The sequence below is a fragment of the Chinchilla lanigera genome, unplaced genomic scaffold (assembly GCF_000276665.1).
Source record: "Chinchilla lanigera isolate Chin_1 unplaced genomic scaffold, ChiLan1.0 scaffold00018, whole genome shotgun sequence".
In the NCBI taxonomy this organism is placed as follows: Eukaryota; Metazoa; Chordata; class Mammalia; order Rodentia; family Chinchillidae; genus Chinchilla; species Chinchilla lanigera.
This window is the reverse complement of record NW_004955419.1, coordinates 26,369,375-26,379,871: the sequence shown is the minus strand read 5'-3', so window position 1 is coordinate 26,379,871 and position 10,497 is coordinate 26,369,375.

Here is a 10,497-nt window from a genome sequence, read left to right as displayed (position 1 = left end):
AGGTAACTTGGAAAAAAAATATATATTTGTGTAATTATTTCAAAAGGAGTATTTATAAGATTGTCTTAGTCCATTTGGGCTGCTGTAACAAAATGCTTTGCACTGGTTAATTTTTAAGTAACAGTTGATTTCTCAATTCTGAAGCTGGAAGTCCAATATCAAGTCTGGTCAGGATCTATTTATCACCACACCCTGACATGGCAGCAGGGGCAGGCAAGGTGCTTCATGAGTGTAGAGACCTTATAATTTAATCCCCTCCCCTAGTCTCCATCTCCCAATACTATCATCTTAAGGGCTAGATTTCAACATATGAATTTTGGAGGGGCATACACATTCAGACCAAAGTAATGATATACAGAATGCTTCCAACTGCTTGATTGTTGAACATCTTGACTGATTGTAATTTTGGATCACAATATTTTTTCTTCCAGTCTCTGTAGGTATCATCTTATTGTCATCCAGAAAAACATTTCCCAAGTGTTTTTTTATGAAACCCCATCTTATATAATATTTCTGAGAAAGAGTCTGATGTCCAAAAATGTTTAGGAGGTGCTTCATGTGTTATACCCAAAATTCTAAGGAAACACGGACCTAGGACACTATATCTGGGAAATTCTCCCCTTTTGGGTTGCATCTCCACCACCACTCTCTTTCTACCTCTAACTGTCATCCTCAAACTGTAATTAATTAAAGGGAAAGAAATTCTAAGCAATATCTAGTCTATGATGCATACTTTGTTTTGGAAGTTCCATTTCTCCAACCAGAGAGATTCCATCCTGGAGAGTAGTATATACATGTCAGAAACCACTGCGGGATCTTTGGAGGAAATGACACTATAAATGCCTGTAGTGCAATATGTAAAATTGCATTGGCTTATACATCTCAAATTTTAGTTTCAATGTATTGAATAGTTCAAATGTATCTCATAATAACTGTGACAAACTGTACTCTAAATCTGATCATTTTTTAAAAGGACATAGCTGGTCTTTTCCCTGGGATTTCAAAAATAGGGATCAGAACGCTACAAGCAAATTTCCCTTTGACAATAAACCTTACATAGAATAGAAAAACTTTGCAGTTTGTATTTACTTTTTCATAAAGCAAAGCAAATAATGCTTTTACTCAGTTTTTAAATAAAAATTATTATTGGATAGCAAGGTTGTAACAAGTCTATTTGTACAAGTTATCTATTGCTGCTCTCATGAATTGCTTGTCAGTAAGGTCATAATATAGCCTAAAAAAAGACAAAGGTTTAAAACTTTTTCCATTAAAAAGTATTTATTTCAGACCCAGCATTTGTGATCACCAACAGGACATGCTATTGATATTTTTTTCAATTCTGTTCATTGACTTCAAGTAACTTTGGCATCCCTTCAAAGACATCATTTATTTCAATAATGGCCTCCAAGGATTTGAAAAGCTGCACTTTTATTCCAATATATCTCTAACAATAAATCATACATAAATAACCGTATTCAATCTTTGTCCTCTCTGAATTTGTCACAACTAAAAGCAAAATGAGCGATGAGTGGCTCTTCTGAAAACTTGAAGCTTGATAGCTTTAACACATCAATTTGACACAACCATAGAACTAAACAGGAAAAAAATCGTTTCCCTGGTATTTTAGCTCAATTTTAGCTCCAAGTAAATTTTGGCAGTATTGCAAATGCCATACTTGAGGATAGTGTCTCCATTCTGCAACATTTTTAAAAAATTCTTTGTGCTGAAAAGGGCTATTTCAAATAACATTTTCACTTGTGTATATTCCCATCCAGTGTTAAGTGCTGCAGGGAAACAAAATTTGCATGAAACCTACCATCTTTTTAGTAATGTTCGCGTGACCTCACTTTATATTATTCATTTGAGAGGCTCTCTGTGCATATTTGCTCTTCATTTCTAAGTTACTGACCCTAAGGAAGTTGGGTTTCTTACTTTGCAATGTACATGTACCCGTATGTACTAGTTCTCTATTGCTACTTAATAAAAACCTCAGTTACAATTATCTCATCCTTGTTAATCATTTGATCCTTGCTTTGGTGACCTTTTCTTTAGTTTTAAAGTCTAACAGTTAAGAAGAGTACATCTTGGAGTCGACATTTTAAGAAAATTTTCTTGAATTGTAGTTTTAAATATTTATTATGTTCCATTATTTTGTTAGCTCGATAGACTCCAGTTGTATGTGTGTTGGTGTTCTTCTGCTTTTGTATATCATGTCAACCACTTCCTCTCTGATCTTTTATTGCTTGCTTTATTTTGTTCTCACTCTCCAGGTTGTGTTCCTGCCTTTGTTTAGCCCCCATCCCTGGCCATTGTGGTTTTATTTTAGACTGTTCTTCCTCGGACACCTTGTAACTTAGACTTCATTTCTGATAGGTTTTATCTTTTACATACATTTCTTTCCTAAATTCAATTCTTTTTCATTCCTCATTCAAAGGTACTCTTTTAGGGACATGTATCAGGGTGGGGTTTCTGTAATGGAGAGGTATTTTGTGTGTTTGTTTTTAGTTTGAGGGAAAAATTGTCTGTCTTCTAATTTTGTAATTGTCTCTTCCCTTACAAGACTCCAAAGTTTTCCCTTTTACAACTTTTCCCCTTCATAATCAGGTCTCCAAAAAACAGCTCCTCCTACGTTTCTACATGCTTTTCCCTTAAAAGCAATGCATTTTGACACCTTAAATAGCATGGATGTTTAAGTTCTTATAGCAGCACTCTAATCTACCAGGACTCTTCAGTAATTTCCAACTCAGGTGACAATCCTCTTTCAGCACTGACTATAGATCTATCCCAAGCCTTTCACTGTCTCATTTTCCTCTTCCACATAGCATTTCCTTTGTTGCCCTTGTTCATCATAAGGTAGTGGATAAAACATAAATGACAAGTTGCTGGAACTTGCTGTTTCTTTATCTACTTATGGGTAACCTTGAAGTTTGGGCACTCCCTTTCTTCTGGTTATGCTAAAGTTCCAGATCTTTTGAGATTTTATTTTTTTTTCTTCTTTTCTTCAAGAGCCCTACACTGTTTTAAGAGATCCAGCTTTTGTAGGCCGTCATCTCAGCTATTCCTAGGGCTGATCTGGATGATTTGTGATGGATAAAGGCTGACCAATGGGTACCAAGCCATAGTTAATAGGAGAATTAATGCACAGCTGAGCATCCATCAATGATAATATGTACGACATATTTCAAAAAAGCTGTAGGAAAGGATTCCGAATGTCTCCAACACAAAGAAATGATGAACATCTCAGAAGATAGATATGCTCAGCAAGATTTGAACATAATACAATATATACATGCATCAAAACACCACATGGTGCTCCATAAAGAGGTACAATTGTGATGTGTCAATTAAAAATAAATGAATGAAAATAAAATGTTTGCTTACTATAACTTTTGTGTGATTTCCATCAACCACAAAGATTTTACTGTTTTACTTCCTGCAGTTTTTAGTACAAAAATGTTAGCTATTTTGTGTTTTCCAGATATAACATTATGTTGTAACATCGAATATGCTTTTCAAGCCACATATGCCTCAGCCTGCAAATTCTAGGATTGCCCTCTCCTCCTCCCCAAGAGATGATCTCCAGTTTCCTCACTCCATATTTTCTGAGAATCACTGTTCTAGCTGTGGCACAAATGCATACAGCATACATCATAAAGCGGGTAGGAACAAGAAGCTCGGATGGTGCCCTGGAGAAAACTCCTCAAAGAGGCGGTTCCTAGGGCCAAAGGATTTATAAACCTACACGACTTTAAGCAGACAAAATACGGAACTGTGTAGATTTGGGAAAAATATTTATCAGATCAATTTAAGATACAGTCTGCCTATCAACTGGTGTATTAGCATCAGAATGTAACTATTTAGATAGTGTTATAAGGGCAGTGAAAGCATGGATAATTTCTTAAAATTGTGAGTGGTAAGAAAGTGATGCTGTAGGGATGGAGTGAAACAGGATGAATACCACATCCATCTTTAGCGCTCATATACAGCAGTGTGTTTATAAATTACGTGTCCTGTATTAAATCTATTCCCTTGTAAACCGTGACTACAGCAAGGGGCAGTGTGAACAAAATGGTGGCCACTGCTCTTCTCCTGAGTAGGGAGTGAGCTTCTGCCTAGGTCCAAGGACAACCTCTCTCCCTAAAAGGGACCAATAGTAGTCATCATATTTTCTGCTCTTTTGCAGGTCTTCTGAGGCCAGAAGGGTTTTCCTGGCCCTCCCAGGGGTTTCTTCAGGTGTAGAAGTTGTCTGGGCCCTGTGAACTCCTGGTCTCAAAATATCCTCCAAGTGTACCCATTTCACTGTCCTGTCTCTTGTCTTTCTCCAAAGATGGAATAATGAGAGAAGAAGTCAGAGCTTTCATTGCGGGGCTACTTCCTTAGAATCTCTGTCTCAGCATATATTGCTTTTAGAAATTAGAAAAATTCTTGAAATTTCCAGAATCTCAAAGGAAAGATAAGAAGAGAGAAAGGAATAACAGAAAGTCATGGAAGGTGCTGTTTGACTAGAGAGACCAAGTATGCTCTGTGTCCATGTCGTGGGTGTGTGTGTGTATGTATAGTGCTTTCTCTATATCACATAGAGTCTGATTTGACCTCAACTCATTCCAGCCTTCCATAAGCAGAAACCATTTGTCCTTGACTGGCTTATTCTCTATCAGGTTCTGATAGCTGCAGTTTTCTGAGGCAGTCAGGTAGCCCATATCCAGAGCTTTGAGGCTTCAGCCAGTCCTGCGTAGCGTAGCCTGACTTCTGCTGTATTCCTGCATTAAGCTGCCCTCCCTCAGTCATTACTGGGTGTGGGCCTGTGTTTCTTCTACCTGTTTCCTTCTTGTAGCATTTGAGATTCAGTCAGAAGCAAAGCCACTCAGTGAGATGTATACATTGCAAGATTTGTTAAAGGGACGTAAATGTACCTAATTGGCCTGTTTGGGTGATGTTCTTCTATATGAGGTGCTGGGCAGGGCAGGCAGCTACACAGGAGTGATGGACAGGAAGAAGGAATCCAGGACAACCAGAGCCTGTGAGGACTGGCTGGAACCAGGGGACGGGCTGGGATCTCCACGGGTCTCTCACTTATTCACGACTCCAGTTTTGATGGTGTCTTTCATAGTGGAACAGAACACTCAGCTGGTCCTTGGGCCAAGGAAGCAGGAACAGAAGGAGGCAGGAGCTGCAAGGCTGAATCCCCATTAATTTTTTTTTTACAATTTGCACCTCATTTTGGTTGGAGACCACAAAAATATGCAGGTAGAGATCTAATAAATATTCTGGTTTTATGGAAAAGATTACGGAATAATAAAAAAGAGAGACAGAGCACACAGTCTAACTTTTATAAGCTTTTCTCAACTAGCCAGAAAGAGTGTCTCAGAAATGTCTCTACATTCCTGCCTCTGGTGTTTACTGGGACAATTCTTATATAGTTGTTCTTTATAAGGACTAAGTTTATAAAAGGTTTGAAGATGGAAGTTTATAGAAGGCTTCATGTATTTGTCTGCATGCTAACTTTTTAAGTTTCTCATTCTGCTCAACAACTTTGAGAAATGGAGTTGAAGTTCTCAGGGTGCATTGGAAACCTCAGGAAGGAAGGGGTTGGACTTTTACCTGTAAGGGTGGTCCTCTGCAAGAGATGCTGAGATCTTAGGATAAGTGCAACCTAAACACTCAGAATCTTGTCTGGGGTTCAGTCAGAGCATTGTCCTTTTCTGCTTAATGTGAGACTCACTGCAATAGTTATTCCCTAAAGCCCACTCCAGAAAAAGATGCCCACAAGGCTGTCATAGGTAGATTGAGGCAGACAAAGACACTGATGATGACTCTAGTGCCAGCCAGGAGGTTCCTGGATCCTCCCCAAGCAAGCCATCCACGTGAGCTGATGTTTTACAGGAAACTTCAGAGAAGCCCTTTTTAAGCCCTCCTCCAAGAGCAAGCAGGTGAGATTTGGGGAAGCCGTGCAATGGCCAGAACTGGAGTTCAGTTTTCCCCATCCACCACAACTATTTTGGGGTCTTCAGGCTCTGACAATCCATAATTACAGTCAGTCTCAAAACTGCTGTTAAGGTTTAGATCCAAAATTCTCCAGAAGTCTGGTGTTCTTGTTACAGCAATTTTAGGTTTATTTGAGGTGAAGAAACCAAGCATCACTCGGAGAAGTGGAGGGAACCAAGCTCTGCTATGCCTGCGGGCTCAGAGGAGCTGTGTACCCTGAAGTCTGAGCCTGAAGCTAGTATAGGGAGTTACCTTTATACCATTTATCAGGTAGGGCCAGGGTTTTTTGTGAATGAGTGGAACTTTACAAATATGGGAACAAACTGGAAGCAGAAACAGGCTGGATACAGCTTATACCTCTGGTGTGTGTGGTGATCAGCAAGCCTGTTTAAAGAAGCAGAAGGAATATTGCAGACCAGTGACATAGTTGGATTTTGAAACATTTTGAATACAAAAACTCTACATTCTACATTCTACATGATGTGTGGCTTTCAGAAAGTGATTGGATCATGGGGCTCTAACTTTAACATGTGAATTAGTCCATTGATAAGTTCATTAGTTGAATGGGCTTATTAGAAAGTGGACCATGATTGGATGAAGCAGATCACTGGAAGCACGGCTTTGAAGGATGTATCTTGTCCTCAGCCCACCCTCTGGGGATCTCTTATCTCTGCCTTTTGTGCTGCCATGAGGTGAGCAGCCTTCCTCTGCCAAGCCCTTCCACCATGATGCTTCTGACTCTCTGAATGCCCCTAGCAATGACCATGGACTGAAACCTTTGAAACCAGGAACCAAAATAAACCTTCCCTCCTCTAAATTGTTTTGCTCAGCTATTTGGTCACAGCAGAGAAAAACTGACAACAGCAAAACATCTACGGGGGTGGTGGTGGTGGTGATGACTATTTAGACGGCAAATGTGGCTTTTATGGGGAAGATATCTCAGTACAGAAGCATTTGTGTAGAAGCAGAAGAGGAATGGGGCTTGGACTATCTATGAAGTAGTGATCTTTTGTCAGTTTATTAAATTCAGATTTATTGCTGACTCTCTGGCCAAAAGCATAACTGTTAGCAGTCCATAACATGGGGCAGAAATATGAGTTCTCAGTGAATCTGGGAAAAAATAAAGAGAAGAAACTTTAATGACCTGTCACTTGGAATAAATCTTAGTGGTCACATAAACAGTGATGACAGGAATTTATATTGTTCCTCAACACTTGAATGACTAATGTGGTCAGAGTGGGAAGCCACAGAAATTATTTCTCTTAACAAGCCAGCACCTGTTTGCAGGCTTTTGGTGCTGTTTGATGAAGGTATAGAATGTCACCCTGACATCCCACTGTCAGGCTTTGGGTGGGCAACAACTCTTTCACAGCTTGAGACACAGTGGCATTGTAGCCTTGTTCTGAGACTCTTTGTTAGGCTGCTTTCAGGGTTTTTTATTTAAAGGTTCTCAGTTGACAGGAAAGCAACCCTGAGAGGTCAGAAATTTTGACAAGGCAAGGCAGGACAGGGGCAGCTGCAAAGGATCTCCTGCCCCATTCATAGATTCAAGATTCTGCAGCATCAGAATTACTAGGCTGGTGTTTGAAGGGCACTCAGAGAGTAGTTAGTCTAAGACCCCATATTTCTGATGAAAAGACTTATTGGGTTAATAATATCCCTTCATTATTGCGGGCTGATCAGGTCTGCAATCTCTCTAATGAGTGTACAGCAAAGGCTAAATAAAAAGAGGCAAATGGAATGATTTCAGGGCTCCAGGATGATCAAAGCCCCCTCACAGAATTTGAGATTCTCTCAGGGCTAAGACCAAGACTTCTCTGGGTGGCCCATATTTATTTGGTTATCAGAAGAAGGGAAGGGAGTACTCAAGAAGGGTGGAACTACTCAAGGACTTCTCCAAGTAAGGTATTAAATTAATCTTTATTAAGGATTAAGTTAATCCACCCAGGAGTGAGATGCCGGAGGCTATAGTTTTTATTTAGTTGAGATTGGATCCAAGTGTCTTTGGCTGCGATCTTGTCTTATCCTTTGAGGCTTTCCGCCTTCATCTACCTTTACAGGTTTTAGTAGGGATTAGTGACTCACAGAGGTTCACTTACTATGAATCTGTCGCCACTTCCAGACAAGCAGCCTACGATTTGAAAAGATTCACAAGTAAACATAAAAAGTCAATTGGCTAATTTAAGTCCTGCTCAAGACTTCTTTGTAGTGGTCTCCATCAAAGACTCAGGTTCATAGCTTGAAAATAAGTGTCTCATTGTCAGAGAATGGGACAGTGGCAGGTGTGGAATGACAGCTCAGATCTCTAGTTCTTCTTTTTTGATGACATCCCTTCCTTATTTGATACTAAATGATCCTAAGCCTGCAGACCATTGCAATCAAATGGGTGTTTCCCATTGAGTGGTAGGAATGCATGATCTGATCCAGACAATCCCATCAGGGTGCTTCTCTGAAAAAGCATTATCGACCCTAAAAGTCCTTGCTGATGTAGTGTTAGCATTGGCATGATATTTTCACATATGGGAGTCATGTTAAGTGAGTAGATTTTAGCTGCTCTTGCCACAAAATCAAACAAATACACAAAAAAATGGATAATGGATCAGTGCAACCACTGTGGAAATTAGTGGAAATCTAGTGGGTTATTCAAAGGAACAGTTAGTGCCTAATTTTTTTTTCTTTTTGACCAAGTTTGCATGCTTATATCTGATAATCTGAACAACTAATTTGCAGACAACAGTAGGAATATAACAACCACTGGTGAATTCCTACCATCTTGTTTAGTGAAACTCTGTATCATTTTAATGTTTTCTTGTTTTTATTTTTTATTCTCTTTAGTGGTTTGATCAATCTTGCATTCTTACATCTGGTAATCTGAACAACTTTGTTGAAGATAGCAGTATGTAATATAACAACCACTGTCAATTCCTATCATTTTGTTCTGAAATGCTGCATCATTTTTATTGTTTTTGTTTTGTTTTGTTTTTGTTAATGTTGGCATTTTGCTATTTTTTTTATTATTCTCTTTAAAATAAAAAAATAGATATTGATATGAGATAACAAATATGTTAACTTGCTTCACATTCTTCTCATGTAATCCTCACAATCACACTGAAAAGGTACACAGAATGGTTATTTTTATTTGTACTGCAGAGAAGAAACTGAGGTTCACAAAATGAGAACCTCCTCAGTAATCAGTGTATGTTTCAATGAACTCTCATATGTATTGTAAGAAAGTGCGACTATTGGGTTAAGTTAATGGGGTAAGTCAATACTGTCACTGGGTGCTACTAAGAATGTAGAGAACTCCCAGGTCTGACCCTGTGCTCTGAGATGCTAGGGAAAGAGGAAGATGTCAAACTCCCTTGATCTTTTCTAGAATGGCCTGTGCTGTGCTTGTCTCCTAAAGCCCACAGAACCAGTTCCTAGAGATTTCACTTGAGGATAAATCATTTTTCCACCCTCAAAACAGCATTTGAAATGTAGTTTCTTTTACAAGTTTCCGGATCTGACTTTGGTGTCCTAGTTTCTGTCATTATAAAAACCACTTTAACTATTTTAAAACCTATTCAACCAAGAGAGTACTTGTGGCTAAATTTTATGCTTCTATTCATTTATCAAGTTTACAGTATTTTATGAAGAGGGGTTTCTTATCTATGTAGATGTCTTTTCTTCTAAGAGGTTGTCTTGGTTACTTTTCTCTCGTTGCTGAGACAAAATACCTGACACCCAGAATTAAGGAAGGAAAGGTTTATTTAGCTCACAGTCTATGGAGGTTTCAGTCCATACTTGGCTGGCTCCAAGGCAGCAGAGGGAAACAGTTCATGGCAGAAGATAACAAAAGCAACAAGAGCAAAAGGGAGGAGAGGCAGTTGAAAGATCAAGCCTCTTTACCTCCCTTACACTGTATGCAAACTATCTGCCCCAGGGCAAGTGTAGCATTCACATCCATAATTCCAATGTTGAGCTATGAATCAATCATACACTCTAGAAGCCTACCCTTTGACTGCATGAGGTTTTGGGGGGACATCCAGACACAAACCATAACAGAGGTATAAAACTACTGTTTCCTCAAAGTGGTGTATATCAAGCAATGAGCGCTTACATTAAAATTTGAATTCCAGTCAGTTGTTACACATGGCCACATCTGATCCTGAATAGTTGTTGATGACATATGTCAACATGGGGTAATTTTTTAAATCTCATGGTTCATAATCAGCTATTAGCTTATGAACTAAAATTTGTAGGTTATAGCCCAGATAACCCAGAGAAATGCTGCAGATTTGACTTATCGCAACTACACAGTGGATGTGGGAGCTACCCAGGTAATGTACAGAGAACCCAGGGGGCCACTGTGAGAGACCACGGGGCAGAGACCTTTAAACTCTGCTGAATGCTAGATGTGTAGAAAAGTCAGGGGCCTGCCACTGAAGCCCATCAAGAGCTTAAAATGCTTTATTTAATAGTGATGACTTTAGCATTCATCTATTCATTCTTCCATATAGCACATATGTA